This window comes from Thamnophis sirtalis, unplaced genomic scaffold (genome assembly GCF_051295495.1).
Source record: "Thamnophis sirtalis isolate CommonGarterSnake01/CBP01778 unplaced genomic scaffold, rThaSir2_p1.2 scaffold_1, whole genome shotgun sequence".
NCBI lineage: Eukaryota > Metazoa > Chordata > Lepidosauria > Squamata > Natricidae > Thamnophis > Thamnophis sirtalis.
Window position 1 is genome coordinate 73,532,404 of NW_028261381.1, and position 19,399 is coordinate 73,551,802.

The window sequence follows — 19,399 nt, forward strand, 5'->3', positions numbered from 1 at the left end:
GACGAAGGTGAAGAAGCTTCTTGGAGGAGAAGCAAAACGTCTTCAAAGAAAAACCAGAAAGTCCAGTTGCCTTTTGAAAAAGCACCTTCAGAACTAAGGATGATTTTAGGTCACTCCAGTTGGGGACTGGGATTGAAATGAAGATAGTACCATGAGGATAAAGCAAGACGTGGTTCCCAGAGAATCTTCATGCCAAAGCAAAGGCACCCACGGAAGGATCAAAACTAGCAAAGTAGCAGAGCAGCATCATAGTGCAAACAGTGTGTCTGTCAGCATTGCAAGCCATATTAACACCGGAAACTCCCACGCTGCCAGATTCTTGTGCTTGGGGAATTAGGAGGGGGGGGGGATTTAGTAGAGGGAATGTAGTTAGACATGATAGCATTCTTCTTTTCGGTCAAGGTCATGGCATTCCTGCATCTGGAGGAGGAGTGGTTCAACTGATGTCTCGAGTTGGGACGGATTGGGATTGGACCATTTGATGGACTGATGGGTGCAGGGGTTGGGTTTGGACTTTTGACTTACTGAGGGAAAGCCCAGAAATCTCAGATTTGGGTTTTCCCAGATGTGCCTGTATATCTACTCTAATAAATGGGAGCTTTGAGAAAATGTCTTGGAGTTTTTCATTAGTTTGGAGTTTGAGATAGGGTTTTCTGGAACACTTACAGTATCTTTGTATGTTTATGCACTTGTATAAAAGGGACTGGGCTTGCAGTGTGACAAAGATCCATCATCTTGCTGATTTTGACACATAACTCTGGTGGATGTCTCTGTGCTGTAGTTAGAGGCAAGTGTGGAAGAGCCCATCATGGCTGACCAGCTGCATTTGAGAGCATCAGTTGCAACTGGTGCCTTTTCAGAAGGCATCCAGCTGTTAAAACTAGTGGCTGCTGTTGCAAAATCCTGGAATAGAATAGAACAGAATAGAATAGACCATAGGGGGGGGGGGCTGTCCGAGAAAGCGAGGGAGCGAATAGTGGTGACCGGTAAGGGAAGTGAGCGCCGGGCCAGCATCCCCACCTTCTTCCAAGAGCTGCAGCAGCGGGGAAGACGAGGCTTCTTTGCCAGCCTCCTAGCTGGCAAAACAGAAATTTTCACAGTTCTGTGGGTGTGGCTAGGTGGGGGTGCATGTGAATGAGTGTGTGTGTGTGTGTGTGATGTCAAGTTGGCCACACCCACTCTGTCACATGCCCCCATCTAGCCACGCCCACAGAATCGGTAGTAAAAAATTTTGAAACCCATCCCTGCTTTGATCATCTTCTCTGAACTTTTTCCAAAATCTCAGCATCTTTTTTGTAATATGGTGACCAAAATCGGTTGCAATATTCAGGTATGGTCTTACTGGGGTTTTATAAAGCAGTAATAATACTTCAGGTGATCTTGATTCTATGCTTCTGTTTATACAACACAGGATTGTATTAGCTTTTTTGGCTGTTTGCTGCACACTGCTGGTTCATATTCAAGTGATCATCAACTAAGACGCCAAGATCCCTCTCACAGTTACTGTTTTTGAGCCAGGTGTTGCCTAACCTGTCACTTATACCTTTGATTTTTCCTGCCTAAATGTAAAATTTTGCTTTTCTATTTTTTTGTTCATTCTGTTTCTGCAATTTGGTTCACTTAGTATTGTTAGGTAGCAGGTGTGTTGAAACCCAGCACTAAAGCATTCATCATGGGTTACCAACAACAGTGGCTAGGTTCACACATCCTTTTTAAGATAACAAAAAAGCAACAATGGGTTTTCCTCAGCAGACCAAATTATGACTTAAAGCTTCCATTTATTACAGGCCAGGAAAATCACCTATTTTATGTCTGCATAATTAACTGTTAAGTCACTGCAGCAAGATCATTTTAAAAAGGCATTTGATCATTCTTGGGTTCAAAGCAACAATTTATTCTGTGATTTGCATGACTTCTGTTTTTACATGAATGGGACTATCCATCCCTCTGCTGTATTGGCTTCACTCTTTCCTTTCTGTGGTTAGTGGTCAGATCAGATGATAGTCTGATAGTTTGAAAAGTTCAGAAATAACCACCCACACTAAGTTTCTTGTTCATAGAAGTTGTTCCTTCTCTGCCTTGTTTGAAGAAATTAAGCAGTGCCACTGAAGATGCAGAAATGAGATGCAATCAGCTATCTGGATGACCCCAAATAACTTGATGAATGAGCTTGCAGATCATTTTTATGTGTGAAAAACTTCAGAGTTTATTATGAGAAGTATTCAATTCCTTCTTACTGTTTAGCAGATAAATATGTCTTTCTTAAATTTGCTTCTTTTTCAAAAGAGTGGACAGGACTTTTACAAATGGGGTTACTTTCAAAATAGGAAAATGGAATTATGTTGTATAATGATGGTGCTCATTACACTTTAATAACAGATGATATTTCGAGCTCTCAAAATGCTTCTATTTGCATTCACTGGTCAAATTAAGAAAAAATCATTATGGTTCACGTACACAGTAAAATACATGCCTGTTCTGAAACACCTGAATTTTGATCACGTGATGATAAGGATGTGATGGTTGTAAGTGCAGGAACCAGTCATAAGTTACTTTTTTCAGTGCCTTTGTAACTTCAAATGGTTGCTAAATTATTCATTGTAAGTTGAGGACTACAGGTAGTTCTTGTGTTTTGACCACAATTGAGCCCCAAAATTATTTTCCTAAGTGAAACATCTGTTAAGTGATTTTTTCCCATTTTACAACTTTTCTTGCCACAGTTGTTAAGTGAATCATTGCATTTGTTAAATTAGTAACTTAACAAATGAGTAACTGAGTAAATTAGAGTAAAGTAAAAAATTAGAGTAAAGTAGAAAAGATGTGGAGACTCTAAAAATGAGTGCAGAGAAAAGCAACAAAGATGATTAGGGGACTGGAGGCTAAAACATATGAAAAATGGTTGCAGGAGCTGGGTATGTCTAGTTTAATGAAAAGAAGGACTAGGGGAGACATGATAGCAGTGTTCCAATATCTCAGGGGTTGCCACAAAGAAGAGGGAGTCAAACTATTCTCCAAGGGACCTGAGTGTAGAACAAGAAACATTGGATGGAAACTAATTAAGGAGAGAAGCAACTTAGAACTGAGGAGAAATTTCCTGACAGAACAATTAATCAGTGGAACAGCTTGCCTCCAGAAGTTGTGAATGCCCCAACACTGGAAGTCCTTAAGAAGATGTAGATAACCATTTGTCTGAAACGGTATAAGATTTCCTACCTAGGCATGGGGTTGGACTAGAAGACCTCCAAGGTCCCTTCCAACTCTGCTATTGTATTGTGTTGTGTTGTGTTGTGTTGTATTGTATTATTGTATTGTATTGTATTGTATTGTATTGTATTGTATTGTATTGTATTGTATTGTATTGTATTGTATTGTATTGTATTGTATTGTATTGTTGTATAAATCCGGCTTCCCTATTGACTTTGCTTGTCAGAAGATCACAAAAGGTGATCATGTCAGCCCGGGGCACTGCAAACATCACAAATATGAATCAGTTGCCAAGCGTCTATATGTTGACCACATGTTCGGAATGCTAAAAAAGTCACAAGTGTGAAAAATGGTCATAAGTCCCTTTTTCAATGCCTTTGTAACTTTGAATGGTTACTAAATGTAAGACAAGGACTCTAGATATCTTGCCCAAGAGTCTATATTAGCCGACTTTTATGGCAAAAAAAAATTAAAATGAATAAGTGGCATATGACTTGGCCACAGATGCAAGATAATCATGGTATCACAGATGTTGCAGAAAGAAACAAGAAGCAAATCCAATTTCCTCTTTTTATATTCAGCCTAAAAGCGGGGGGAAAGTTATACAAAGTAGGGAAACTTATGACTTTTGTAACCTTTTTTTGACAGAACATGTGAGAACATTAGATAGAGGAAACCCTTCTAAGATATAGGAAGGTAATTTCTGAAAAGCTGTCCCACACCTCCAATCTAAAAAAAGAAAATCTTGCATGATTTCTCAAATTTGCAACATACAATGCAGACATCCTGAAAATGGTCCGAAAAGCTCCTTTATCAATGGTGGTGCCCATGGTTTGACAATGCATGGATGAATGCATGGATGAAAAGCCAGGATCTGATTCCCCTGCTTTTACTCTGCAGCCAGTCAATGTGGCAGGTCCTACTAGAGCAGGACAAAGCTTTGGAGACCATCTGCTCTGAAGGACTTAAAACAGCTTTGGTCAGAAAACCACAGTTTTTAATTGAAATCATGGTTAGAGGCTATGTTTGCAAAGGAGAAGGTGAGGGTGATATAATCTGTTCCTATACTCAGAACATAGTGAGTGGCCCATAGTAATGATAGGCCAAGCAAAAATGTATATCTACCCACTGTTTCCAACTGCAGCTTAGTTATAACTAGTCTTGCCCATTCTGTGCTCTTGATGCATTGGGTTATATTCCCAATGGGTTGAGGATGGCAGGATATAGAGTGTAACACATCTAGATAGCACCAGGGTGGAGAAGGCTGATTAAAACCCATATTAGCCAATTCCCAACTAGCCAATAGCCAATTCTGCCTCTCACGTCTAATATCTAGGAATCTTGCCTATTGAGGAACACATTGAAAAAAAAGTTAACCTTGGCCGTAAAACTGGAAAACAAAGTGTCACAGACATCTCGGAGCAAATCTACATGTCATTCAGATACTGTATAATAAAAAATTGAGGTTGTTTACAACTTTTGGGAAGTGATTTGGGGCTGAAATCTAGGATGTCATTCAGCAAAATGAGCAGAGGACTCCCAGAATGCATCAGGGCTGGTTCACCCCATGACCACAAAAAAACCCCCCTCTATAATTAGTTTTGTAATTGAACTCAAAGAAATCCCAGGCTTTTAAAGTTAAATAGTGACCTATAAAAGGAGTAGATGTGGCAGGCCCAGCTTGCTCTCTGAAGAAAAGAAACCACAGCTTGCAAAATTCTCCTTTCTTAAAAAGCAGTAATGATATCTACATAATTCTGTGTTGCTCAACATTTGCTGATGTTGCACAGATGCTACTTTAAATGTTGTGACTGAGATTGTATTACTCCTAAACTGGGATTCCTAAATCATCAAAGCCGGATTTATGTAATATACCAAACCCAACCTAGTCCCACCATTGTAGGGTTTAGCAAATGTGTAAATCTAGCCAGTGTATGTGGATGAAGACAATATTTTTAAAATTAGCTGTTTTAATTGATTATATACCATTAAGTTAGTGTCAATTTTTAGCAATCACATATAAATAGATTTTATAGCCCCAAATCAGGTGAATCACCTGGGAAAGATCTAAAATGTAACTGTGCCTAAGGCATGGTACCTTTGTTTTATTGGAGATCCTGCTCTTGGTGTAAACCATTTTGACATGGATACATGCAAATTTTGCGTCCACTCCCTTGATAAATTAATAATTTGTTTCTTTTGAGTTTTATTATCAAAAGACACAGGATTACAAAAATCCATGGAAGTATTAATTTTCACCAGCTATTCAGGAACACACTGAAGATACTTTAAGCTTGGATGTGGAACTGGAAAATGAAATATGTTATAATACAATAGCAGAGTTGGAAGGGACCTTGGAGGTCTTCTAGTTCAACCACCTGCTTAGGCAGGAAACCCTATACCATTTCAGACAAATGGCTATCCAACATCTTCTTAAAGACTTCCAGTGTTGGGACATTCACAACTTCTGGAGGCAAGCTGTTTCACTGATTAATTGTTTTAACTGTCAGGAAATTCCTCCTCAGTTCTAAGTTGCTTCTCTCCTTGATTAGTTTCCACCCATTGCTTCTTGTTCTACCCTCAGGTGCCTTGGGGAATAGTTTGACTCCCTCTTTTTTGTGGCAACCCCTGAGATATTGGAACACTGCTATCATGTCTCCCCTAGTCCTTCTTTTCATTAAATTAGACATACCCAGCTCCTGCAACCATTCTTCATATGTTTTAGTCTTCAGTCCCCTAATCATCTTTGTTGATCTTCTCTGCACTCTTTCTAGAGTCTCCACATCTTTTCCACCTCGTGGTGACCAAAACTGAATGCAGTATTCCAAGTGTGGCCTCACCAAGGCATTATAAAGTGGTATTAACACTTCACGTAATCTTGATTCTATCCCTCTGTTTATGTAGCCTAAAACTGTATTGGCCTTTTTGGCAGCTGCTACACTCTGCTGGCTCATATTTAAATGGTTGTCCACTAGGACTCCAAGATCCCTCTCATAGTTACTACTATTGAGCAAGGTACCACCTATACTGTACCTGTGCATTTTGTTTTTCTTGCCTAAATGTAGAACCTTACCTTTTTCACTATTGAATTTCATTTTATTAGATAGTGCCCAATGTTCAAGTTTGTCAAGATCCTTCTGTATCTTAAGCCTGTCTTCTGGAGTGTTGGCTATTCCTGCCAACTTGGTGTCATCTGCAAATTTGATGAGTTCCCCATTTATTCCCTCATCCAAATCATTGATGAAGATGTTGAAGAGTACTGTTCTACTAGTAGAATTAAACTTCCCTGGTCAGGAAGTGAAACTTACCTGAAATTTGAACTTTTGCCAAATATCTTCTAATAAAAAAACATGTAGGGTGGTTACTTCCTCTCAGCTCAATCAAAACATGTTTGTTTTTTTATTTAAAAAGTATGAGGCATTCCTAAGATATCAAACTCTTTAAAAAGAGATTAATCAGAGTTTCACCCAGGGCATGGACCAGAATCCACCTGTAGATTAGAAGCTTAAACAGGATGCAGGATCTTGCAATTGAAGACTCACAGACAGAGCCTGGACAGATATGTTATTAGCTTAGAAACTCTAATAATTGAGGAAATAATTATTATAGGATCTTCAAAATCATAGTTACAGGAGATCTAGAATTCATATTGTCTATTTATTTCTCTGCTTTTATATGGCAACATATTTCTTGATCTTGGTTGTTGAAGGCACCATCACAGGACATTGATAATGTCCAGTCTGGGTTTCCGATTCCTTCTTTCCAGCCTTGCTAGCTTCAGCCCTGAAAGATGGCCTCATGATACTTATTAGCCCTATATGGGGAATGATAATAGAAACACAATCCTTTATATTGAAGGAATATATGAATCAGTATGAATTTAATATTGGCTATTTGCTTTTATTATGAATTGCTTATATTCTTATATAATTGTCACTAATTAAACCAATATTTGCTGTTTGCTTTTGATATGATATACTACTAGAAATCATTTATTAAGAATTAAGCTTTGTTATTAGCTCTGCTTATATTATTGTATACTGAAATTATACAAATGTCTGAAATTAGTTGTTTTCTAGCATAGCAAATTGTAACCTTAATACTGGACTGCAAATGTTATTTCACTGTTGCATCTCGTTTCTATTCTTGACTTCAAAGCTTGGCATATTTTTGAAAGCTAGTAGAAGAAATTGTTAGATGGGAATATGAGGCCCCATAGATAAAGGAACCAAGCTAGAAGAAGAAATTGTTACATGGCAATAGCAGGCGGCATAGATAAAGGAACCAAACTCCTGGCTCATAAATCCTTAAAGCATTCTGCTGGAAAAACAACTTGGCAAAGAGGGGGCTGCCACCCCCTACACAAGGCTATAGGAATACTCCACAGATAAGGTAGACAGAGACAGGAGTTTGAACAAAAGAACGCTTTAAAATCACGTTGATAACAAATCTTTGTCTTTGATTGAATAAACTTCGCTTCTTTCTACCTAAAATGTATATAATACTCTGAGCCACTCTTCCAGGATGTGGCTATTCCTTACATGCATTTGTTTGTATGTTTTGGATATACTTTTGTCACCCAGCTTTTACGATGGCCATAAATAAAAGCTGATACTTTTTGCAAGCCTCGTCTCGAGTCTCACTCTCTTTGGCATCGGGAAAACTGCTGGAACCTTACAATATGTTTGCTCAGAATTTTGGCCTCCTGTATTCTATGGATTTGGGGTAAAAGTATATGGTATGTTAAAGACAGAATCATACTTATGTATCTTTTTAAAGCAGTTTTGGTGGCCTTAACCTAGACAGAAAAAGCAATATGAGTTTGACTCTTCCTCCCACCTGTTTTCCTAATGAAACTCCACTCCTTTTGCCCTTGGAGGAAACTCCAGGGGAAGATTTCTAGTCTGTTGAGATCCCATTAGTTACGTAAAAAAAAGAAACTGAAAGTATAAATATATTAATATACATGCAAAGTAGCTTTAATTTTCCCTTATTCCATAGTAGGTGTATACAACATTCAGATATTTTGCTGCTTTTGAACAGAGGCACAGGCATTAAGCTTCTCAGCTTTTGTCACTGTGCTTTTAACAACAGTTTAAATTAAACAAGTTGAAAGTGCATTGTTTGTACATGCTTGATGTTTATAGCGGTGAACCGAGTAGTGAATTGCAAACTTTTGTTTCAGAATGTATAGTTTGTGTTGCATTTCAAAAAAATTAATTTTACTTCATACATTATGGAAAGAGTTAGTTTTCTGGTGAAGTTTTTGATCAGTTTTATTTTATGAGTTCAAAACAGTCCGTGAAGTTTTTGTGATAACATTTTTTTCAGAAGCGGGTAGTGATGTGGCAAAATTATCTGCACTACACCCAGCAATATATTGTTGGCTCAAAGTCCTATGAACAGACTTGGTATTAAATACACACACCCTAAAAGGCTCAAGTTATTACTTTTTAACTAGGTATGCTATCGCAAGGTTGCAAAAATCCAGAGGACGACTAGCTGGCAGCAGAGTTAGAGCTTTCTGTATTTCTTTACTGCCACCCAGTAGAATTTTGGATTTTTAAAGCTCAGTCTTTTAAATGCTCATTAAATGAACTGTTGTAAGTCGAGAACTACCTGTAAATGGCACACTCAACGTATCTTGAATAGAGCAACCTGGCAACAAAAGGAAATTAACAGAAGTGACCTTCACAGTTCAGTATGTCCCGCTGCTAATCTTAAGGTTTAGGTTTATTGGATTTATATACTGCCCTTCTCCCAAAGGACTCAGGGCGGTGTACAACATAAAAACACATATTACAAAAGTTAAAAGAAAGATTTAATAGAATATCCAAAAAAAAAAAAAACCCAATAGACATTTACAATGAAACTTAGAAATTAAATTAAAATTAACAATTAAAATTAATAATTTATTTTATTCAGCCAGGCCAGCTTGCTGGAAAAGTCAACTTTTTAGGGTGTGCTGGAAGGACCGGAGGTCGGGAATTATGCGAAGCTCCGGGGGCAGCTCATTCCAAAGGGAAGGCGCTCCCACAGAGAAGGCTCTCCCCCTGGGAGTCACCAACCAACACTGCCTGGCTGACGGCACCCTGAGGTGGCCAACTCTGTGGGATTGTACTGGATGGTGGGAGGCTACCGGTGGCAGTAGACGTCTCGCAAGTACCCTGGGCCTAAGCCATGGAGCGCTTTAAAGATCATAATTAACACCTTGAATCGCACCCAGAAAACAACCGGCAACCAGTGCAGGCCGCCTAAAAGGGGTGTAACACGGGAGCACCTAGCTACCCCCATGAGAATCTGTGCAGCCGCATTTAGACCAGCTGAAGCCTCTGGGTGCTCTTCAAGGGCAGCCCCATGTAGAGAGTGTTACAGTAGTCCAGGCTAGAAAGGATGAGGGCATGCATGACTGTGCACAGGGCATCTCAATCCAGGAAGGGGCACAACTGGCGTACCAGGCAAACCTCGTAAAAGGCCCCCTTGGTCACGGCCATCAGGCATTCTTCTAAACTAAGCCGCATATCTAGGAGGACTCCCAGATTGCGGGCCCTCTCTGAGGGGGCTAAAATTTCTCCCCCTATCATCAAAGATGGAACAAGATGCACAAATCGGGATGACAGGAACCACAGCCACTCAGTCTTGGAGGGATTGAACTTGAGCCTTTTCGTCCCCATCCAGATCCATACAGCCTCCAGGCATCAGAACATCATGTTGAGGATTAGCCCAAGTGGGACTCTTGATGGAAAGGCCCTGCTTTTCTTCTTTCTTACGATAGATTAAATTTTTTTCAAACTGAGCTTCCTGTTGATCTAAGCATAAAATTGCTCTAAAATGATAGTTTGATGTAAAGCTTCTCTTCGTTCTGTAATAAAATACAGAAGCAAGCAACTTCACCATGCCAGTTTCAATTATTTTCTTCAATTCTATTTTGCTGTGAAAAATAACAAGGAAGTGAAACAAGGACTTTCAGGACACATAAGAGGAAGCACTTCTTCATTCAGAGCATAATTAAAACCACCATCTACCATAAGAGGCTAATGCTTTGTGTGTAAAGCTCAAAATACCAATGACTACAAGTTATAATGCTATATTTTACCCCTAACATTGAAGGCATGTGAATACTCTTCTCTGGGAAACATGAGCAGGAGGACAACATGCTCCTCCTGTCTTGACAAATAGACTTTGATCAGGATAAAAAATAAGTCCAGAAACTAACATAGAAATTGTCAGTTGGTCTTACCTGAACTGCATGTCTCGAAGGAAGGCATGGGAACAGTCACAGCTGGGTATTGTCATGGCCCATCTGTCCGGAGACTGAGGTAAATCTTGAGGCCACTCCCTCTACTACTACTCTGACTCTCCAGTCAAGGTCCAGTCAAGGCAAATCTAGAAGGAAGGGAACAGGGCAATCCCCCCTCCCCGCTAGTCCCTGACTGACTGGTAACTATCTGAACTTAGGCCCACCCTGCGCGGGGTGCACTATGGGCAGGAAGTGACTGCTCCCACACCTTCCTTCGAGACATGCAGTTCAGGTAAGACCAACTGACAGTCTCTGAAGTGGGGCGTGGGAGGAGTCACAGCTGGAACATACCAAAGCGAGGTGTCCCTGGGAGGGGCTATGGGACCTAAGTCCCCCCGAGTGTCTAGCACTCTCTGGAGAACTCTCCTCCCAAAGGATGCTTCCGCGGAGGCGAAAGCATCCAACCGATAGTGTCTGATGAATGGAGAGGGTGAAGCCCATGCTGCCGCCCTACATATGTCCTCGATGGGGGCCTGGGTGGCCCAGGACGCCAAGGTGGCTGCACTCCTGGTGGAGTATGCAGTGATGCCTTCGGGCACCGGGAGGCCTCGTGCCTTATAGGCCTTGGAGATGGCCAGTCTGATCCATCTACTGATGGTGGCTGGGGACACCTTCGCTCCCCTGATTGCAGGGTGGAAGGAAATGAAGAGGGCCTCCAACCGCCTAATGCCCAATGTGCGCTTCAGATAGATGCGCAGTGCCCTTCTGATGTCAAGGCGATGCCAGGATCTCTCCCTTCCTCTAGTGGGAGATGGACAAAAGTCCGGGAGAACAATCTCCTGAGCCCTATGAAAGGGGAAATTAATCTTGGGCATGAAGGCTGGGTCGAACTGAGAACAACCCTGTTGCTAGCTGACAGTGCGTTGATCTCTGACACCCTCCTGGCGGAGATAATGGCTACGAGGAACACCACCTTCAGGGTAAGAAGCTGAAGATTCACCTCCCTCAGGGGCTCGAATGGTGCTTCCAGGAGTGTCTGGAGCACTGTGGATAGGTCCTAAGAGGGAAAACGGTGGATCACCGGGGGCCGGAGGTTGGTTGCTCCTTTGAGGAACCACTTAATGGTGGGCAGTTGGGACAAAGATTGGGTACCCACTCCCCCCAGGACAGTGGCAAGGGCTGAAACCTGCCTTCTGAGGGTGCTAGGGGCCAGGCCTTTCTCCAGTCCTTCCTGGAGGAAGTCCAGTATCTGCGGGACTGTAGCCGAACATTGGCCCTTGTTCCTAGATTCTTCTCTAGAGCTACTTTGTGATGAAACAGCGGCACAAGCGATTATCTGCAATCATTATGTGTATACTTACGGCTTTGAGGAATGTGTTGTAAACATTGGGTTGGCACCAACTGAGAATTTCTGCCAGTGCAAGAGTTTTTTCCATTAGTGAAAGAACCCAGAATGAATCAAGTCTTACCATGGTGAGAGGAGGGGGAGGGGAGAACAGATCAACTTTTAATGGATCAGTTGCTCTTTCTCAGGCCCATGATGCCTCACATATGTTTCTGGATGGTCCACACAGGGATGAAATCCAGCAGGTTCTGACAGGTTCTGGAGAACCGGTAGCGGAAATTTTGAGTAGTTCGGAGAACTTGCAAACATCATCTCTGGCTGGACCTAGTGGGGTGGGAATGCAGATTTTGCAGTATCCTTTCCCTGCCATGCCCACCAAGCCAAGCCCACCAAGCCAAACCCTCAGAACTGATGGTAAAAAAAAAATTGAATTTCACCACTGGTCCACAGTCCTTCAGAACAGAGTTTTGAGCTTTGGAACAATGATTCTGTGGGAGGAATGGAAAAATGACCTCTTTGCCTTTTACCTTCCGCTCCTTTGTGAGCAATCTCTTTGCAACTCTAAAGTTTACAAACCAGGAAGTTAGAATTTAAATCTTTGTAAGAGTTAGACAACTGAAGAGCACCATCTAGCAATGTCCTCAAAAAGTAACGTCCACAATATTCAAGCAGTAAGGAGTGGAGTCGGTGTAGTTAAACTATCAATGAAAAGTAGTAACATTAAGGTCTGTCTGTGCATGACTTGTGGCATTATTTAAAAAATCCCGTTGAACTATTTTCCTTGAAAAGCAGTATTTATTTCCTACAAAATGGAAAAAGAAATATTCTGAATATTGAAATTGTTCTTTGACAATGGCTGTTTCCTGTTTTCACTTCTGTCTGACTGCAACTCACAGAGATATAGCTTGATACAAATAAAAATCTTCATCTGAAAATGGATGTTATTTTGTGTAACTTAGCCATTTTAACATTAGACAAAAATTGCTGCTGTAATTCTATATAGAGCCCGATTATCTATCCTAGTTTCCTGATGCAGTCATATAAAGTATTTCATAACATACTGGGGTGTATCTATTCTTGGTGTTGGTTTGTCATCTGTTTTTGATCCTTATGTGATCAATAAATACCCTATAAACTTGTCATGGTGAACCTATGGCACATCTGCCAGCCCAGTTCAGTTCCACTGTACATCTACATGCGTCTCCTGCCGGCCAGTTAATTTTTGGGTCCCTGCCGTGCATGCGCAGGGGGTGGTGAGCATGTGGTAGATGTGAGCGCATGTGTGGGTGGGGGAGCCTGGGGGTCACACGTGCATGGGGACAGGGCATGCTCAGGGGTCACACATGCACGCAGGGGGTTGTGCATTCATGGGGTGGGGCACATGCGAGAGGGGTCATGCATGCATGCACAGGGGGCAGGGTGATTTTACACACAGGGAGCAGGGAGTAGGGAGAACACGGTGTTCATGCACAGGGGTGTGGTATGCATTGCATTATGGGTACGGGCATATGTATGCGCTTTCAGCCTGCAGCGACGAAAAAATGAGCCATCACTGCTACAAACCAACGTTTTTATCTGCCCATGTCTAACTTGTGAGCGCAGATAATTATCCTGTTATTTTCAATCAGAAAGTTGAGACAGAGAAACCTTTAGCTCAGTCTGTAACACAGTAAAAGATGCAGTGTTTTTAGTGGTTCTGAGTAGAAAATTAAGAATTCAACTGTACTTCAGAAATATAATTCTGAAAGCAGCATAAGCAGCCTTAGCACCCATGTTGCTCTTTTGAGTTGTGGGAATATGACTATTGGCACTGATTGCTTGCAATTCTGGGACCTGTAGTTTCAAGGCGGCTGGGTTTAATTGCACCATGGTGTCTTTCAACTGTATTGGAGGGTTAGATAAACCTGGTTTAAATATGTCCTATACCGCCTCTTTAATACTAGTAATATTAGAGCAAAAGGAAATCCCTCTTTCAACCAGCAGGTGCCTCTCCTCTCCTGAAGTATCAAAATTACACAGAATAAGGTTGAAAGATTCCTTGGATGAACTTTCAATTGTAAATTATGGTAGATAGAAAATTACTCTGTAGTTTATTGTATATAAATTGAGAGCATAATGTTTGATGCGTGTTTCATTAAAAAAAATAAAACGTCAATACTCATTTGTGAACCATTAATTCATTATTTTAACAAAACAAGATATAAAATTATTTATTGTCAGAAAAAAGAAACATTTAAACACACAAAGCAAATATAATATTTCTGAAAGTTTTTCATCCAAAATTTTAAAAAAACACCTCCAAAATGTTGGCTGGGTTTATTTATTTATTTATTTGTTTGTTTGTTTGTTTGTTTGTTTGTTATATTTCTAGGTTGCCCAATCCCGGAGGACTCTGGGCGGCTTACAAAGAAAGAAAAAGAAAAAAAGAAAAAGAAAAAGAAAAGAAAAATTTAAAAATTCCCAACATGCATACATTCTAATCGGGGCTGGACCTTAACAATAAGGTCAACAGCCCCAGGCCTGCTGGAACAGCCAGGTTTTAACAGCTTTTCTGAGGGCCATGAGAGTGGGTAAGGTCTGGACCTCTGGGGGTAGCTGGTTCCACAGGGCCAGAGCAGCCACAGAGAAGGTTCTCCTCCGGGGGGCCGCCAGCCGACATTGTCCGGCTGATGGCATCCGAAGGAGGCCCACCCTGTGGGATCTTATCGGCCGTTGGGAGGTGTGTGGCAGTAGGCGGTCTTCTTGTTAAAAAGTCATCTTAATGGACCTAAGATCTAAAATGAAGAAGAATAATTTACTATTTGAAATGAAATGAAATAAGAGGAGATCAATTTTCCTCAAATGGATCTTCTCACTGTTTTGAGTTCTGTTTCTCTTACAGAACCAAATCCACATTTTCTAGTATATTCAGAACTCATTTCCTTTTAGAAAGAAGATGGGTATCTTGCAAACTTTAAAGTTAGGAGCAAATTATCCCCCTTGCCTCTCTCTGTGTGTGAGTGAGAGTTATTATCAGCTCAAATCAATCTATCATCATCTTCTTTTAACCACCCCATAATCCCTTGCAGGGTAGAATCTGGGCAACTGAATGGAGCTAGTAGACTGTTTTAATGGCGGAATGCCCTTTGTTAGGTAAGCTCCCCGTTGGGAGAGCGAGTGCGTTCAGAGAAGCGTTGTGAGAGTTGTGTTGGAGAACACACAAACCAGCATACAGAGACACTGCAGTTTAAATAGGCGTTTACTTTCATGGAAATAGAGGTATCAGAGTCCATCAAACAGTCCAAGTCATACACGGATAAGACAGTCAGTCATCAATGTCTTTCAGTTAAGGGATAATCCAAATAACATAGTCCAGTATCATATAATCAGTCTGGTACTCAAAGTTTGCTAGCAGTTGCAAAACTTACAATAGCTCATGGCACTTTATAACAGCCAGCTTCCAAAACACTCAGATCAGATCAGCCCAGCATCTAACAAACAGAGAGCTAACAGTCATTCTGGCTCCCTCTTATGGCCGATTGAGGAAAACAGCAACCAATCACATTTTACAGCATGATTTAAAGAAACAGGTGCAACATTGTTACATGATTTATATATTGCCAACCCAACCATTAGATTATATTCTTCCTAACACTCTTCCTGTCACCAATGTGGATGTTTGTTCATCAGATGTATGCTCAATATGCCCAGAGGGAGAAATATCTGCCTAGGATCGAACTCACAGCCTCCTGATTGTGAGGGGTCAGCTCCACAGCTAGGCCACTCCCAGCTCAAATCAAGGATTCAATTTTTTTCACTGCAAGTTATAGACCCATGATGGGGAACCTATGGCACTGTGTCACAGGTGGCATGCAGAGCCCTCTCTGAGGACACGTGAGCTGTCACCCCAGTTCAGCTTCACCATGCATGCGCACACTCCTGCCGGCTGGCTGGTTTTCGGCTCTCTGCCACGAATGCATGAATGGTGGGGTCATACAGGGGTCACATGTGCAGGGGTGGGGCATACATGTGGCTCACGTGCGCATGCACAGAGTACATGTGTGGGTCACGTGTGCATGTGCATGCATAGGGGGAGTGCAGGGGTTGCACGTGCATATGCAGGGGTTGGGGCACATGTGGAGGGTCTCACACGCATTAATGGGGTGGGGCACATGTGCATTGCATTATGGGTGCGCATGCATGCGGTCGGCACGCAACAACAAAGAGATTAGTCATCACTTTTATAGACTACGACAGCATTCAAAACAGTAATATAAGTTCCCCAGGATGGGAGCAACAGCACATTAATTAACTACCAGCATTGCCTTAGCAAGAGATTCCAAATGATTGTCAAATTGTCAACTATCAAGTAAACTCACTAAGAATAATTTAGTATTATTATGTATTTATTACACTTACATTGCTGACATCTAAGATCAGTTGGCAGGGTGCAGTGCTAAAATGACTATTCTTGATCCAATATGTGCACCTCTTGATGTTTTCACAGAGGCAATAACACTGGAACTATTGTCATAACTACCTGTTCCATTGTGTTTATGACCCCACTAGAAACATAGATTCTCTGTTGCACTGTAGTATTTCAAGCTTCATCAATTTCCAATTAGTTTTCTTTCTGCCTTGGCTTAAGAACTGGGGTATTGATTGACACTGGTTAAGGTAAATGAGAGCAACAGCCTGTTCCTAAGAAAAGAATATCTTCAAGGAATTGCCTTCTCTTACATGACATTTAGCTGACAGTCCAGCGCACTTTGGAATGAATAATAGAAGGTTACTAACAAGAGAGCAAGTAAAGCATTCAAAGTTTCAATACTGAACTCTTTTGCAATCACTAAATGCTCCACAAGGAACCCAACACTTACGTGTGTGTGTGGGGGGGCGATCCCAATGAATTACACAGCTTGAGACTTATATAGTGCGTTGAAATATTTTGTAACAATGTCACAGTTAATAGCAACTCCAGAAAATCATGATTAGTAGTACCGCCAGAAAATGGAAATTACCAGCATGTTCACCACCTAAATGTAAAATTGGACAAGCAGCAACTTCTATAATACGCAAACCAAAATTTCATCTCTTCAAATAATGACAGCAATTCTCTCCTCACTGCCTGTGCATCTATTTGTTTGTTTCCTACCTATAGCTTAGTTGTACCATGGAAACGAACATACGCAGATTAAAAAAAAAACAGTACTATCCAGAAATATCCTTCAGGCAGATAAAAGCTAAAAATTATGACGTTGTTTCGGCAGGTCTCACCTATTAATTTAACTTTTCTCACCATTCTGTGGGACTTCAATGAATGTGATAATAACTTTCATCAGAAGAAAGGCATGCTTATAGGGAGCCCTGTGGCCCTAAAATATTCCTTTCATTTGCAGGATTCCTATCCTGCTGACCCATGAAGAAATTGCACAGGTAGCCCTCGACTTACAACAGTTCATTTAGTGACTGTTGAAAGTTACAATGGCACTGAAAAAGGGACTTAAGACCATTTTTTCACACTTATGACTTTTTTAGCATTCCCATGATCATATGATCAACATTCACTGCTTGGCAACTGACTCATACTTAAGACTGTTGCTGTGTCCCAAGGTCATGTGATCACCTTTTGCAACTTTTTGACAAGCAAAATCAATGGGGAAGCCAGATTCACTTAACAACCATATTATTAAGTAATGAACTGTGGTGATTCGTTTAACAACTGTGGCGAGAAAGGCCATAAATGAGGCAAAACTCACTTAACAAATATCTCATTTAACAACAGAAATTTGGGGCTCAATTGTGGTTGTAATTCAAGGACTACCTGTATAGCATCAGTCACAAATGGAATATCTGATATTCCCATTTATCTCACCCATGTTTGCCAAAACAGGGTTGGGCTGAAGATGTCAAGATGGTTATAATAAGGGGCACAACTACCAGTTCAAACTGCTTTAAACTTCTGTGCTTCTCCATCTGCTGAGTTTGACAACAGAGTCAATTTCTATCTCTGTTGCCATGTAACCCAAATCAGACACTGGGGGGGGGAGGACAAAGAGAGAGTGGAAGATAGGAGGGAGAGGGAGAGAGAGAGAGAGAAAGAGGGAGAGGATTCAATCTATTCTTGCCTTCTTGCCTTAAACATTGGTTGAAATAAAATGAATGACAAGTATTATTCATAGAAATATATTTAGGTTACTGAAAGAAATATATGAAATGCCATCCTCACCACCATACCAGACTTTTTGCTATTCCACTAGCTGCAAATAAATAAATAAAATTAGCTGGACACTCCAGGTGCAGAGCCACACAGAAAAGGAGGGAGGCTTATTTTGCCTTTTTCAACATTTATTTGTCTGAGGGACAAAATAACTATTGCCCAATTATCAAGAAGGCCTCCGGGAATCTGGAATGTCCTGAAGCCACTACACTTGGGCTGTGTAAGTGATCAAAACATTTGCCAACTGGCAGAAATTCATAAAAGTCAAAGAAAAGTTGTTATTATCGTCATCATCTCCTCTAGACTACCTTGATGCTGCCATGATGAAAATCAGCTGTTTCACCAGCTAATCACTGAGAAATATCCAGGATGCAGTTATATTTTCATAATTAAAATCATAATTAAAAGCAAGGGTAGTTAGCAAGTTAGGTTAAATGATTAAATTGTGTAATTGTATGTGTGTGTGTGTGTGTGTGTGTGTGTGTGTATGTATGTATGTATGTATGTATATATGTATGTATGTATGTATGCATGCTGCATTAGAAGACATCATCAAGTAGAGGAACTATATGCCATAACCAGCATCTAAAATCTTTTGTACATATTTAACATCTTATAAAGCATTTTAATGTATTGCTGTAGGTCTGAAATAGACATTGTTTCTTTAAAAATGCTTTCAGGTTATAGAATATGCAATAGCAGAGTTGAAGGAACCTTGGAGGTCTTCTAGTCCAACCCCCTGCCTAGGCAGGAAACCTTGTACCATTTCAGACAAATGGCTATCCAACATCTTCTGAAAGACTTCCAATGTTGGGGCATTCACAACTTCTGGAGGCAAGCTGTTCCATTTGCCTAACTCCACCTCCTCTTTTATTTGGTCTATTCTTTTAAATAATTTAAATCCTTCTAGCTTCCATTTGTGGATTTTATCCCACCAAGTCTCTGTAATGGCAACAATATCATATCTGCCCTCATTTACTTGAATTTCTAATTCACCCTGTTTATTCCTCATACTCTGTGCTATTAGTTACTATTTTCACTATGCAATTAGCACAAAAAGTCTAAATAATTGACATTCTTTTTGGGGGGGGGTTCAAAAGTTTTATTTTCTTTTAAAACAAACATTTCATCATTCCTCAATCAGTAAGACATCGGAGTACAATTTTTTTGTGTGTCAAAATAGTTCTAGTTTACCACCAAATTCTTGTCTAGCCTAACGTATACCCCTCCCTCCCCCCTCCCCCCTCCCCCCAACCCCCCTCCTCCCCCCCCGAATTCCCAGAACCCGTACACGGTATGGATTTTTAACAAACACAGTCTAAAATCTATTGAGAAAAAAGAAATAAAGAAAATAATGACATCTCTACATTGATCTTAGCTTCTTCTTGCTGAGCTAACTTTAAACAATTTA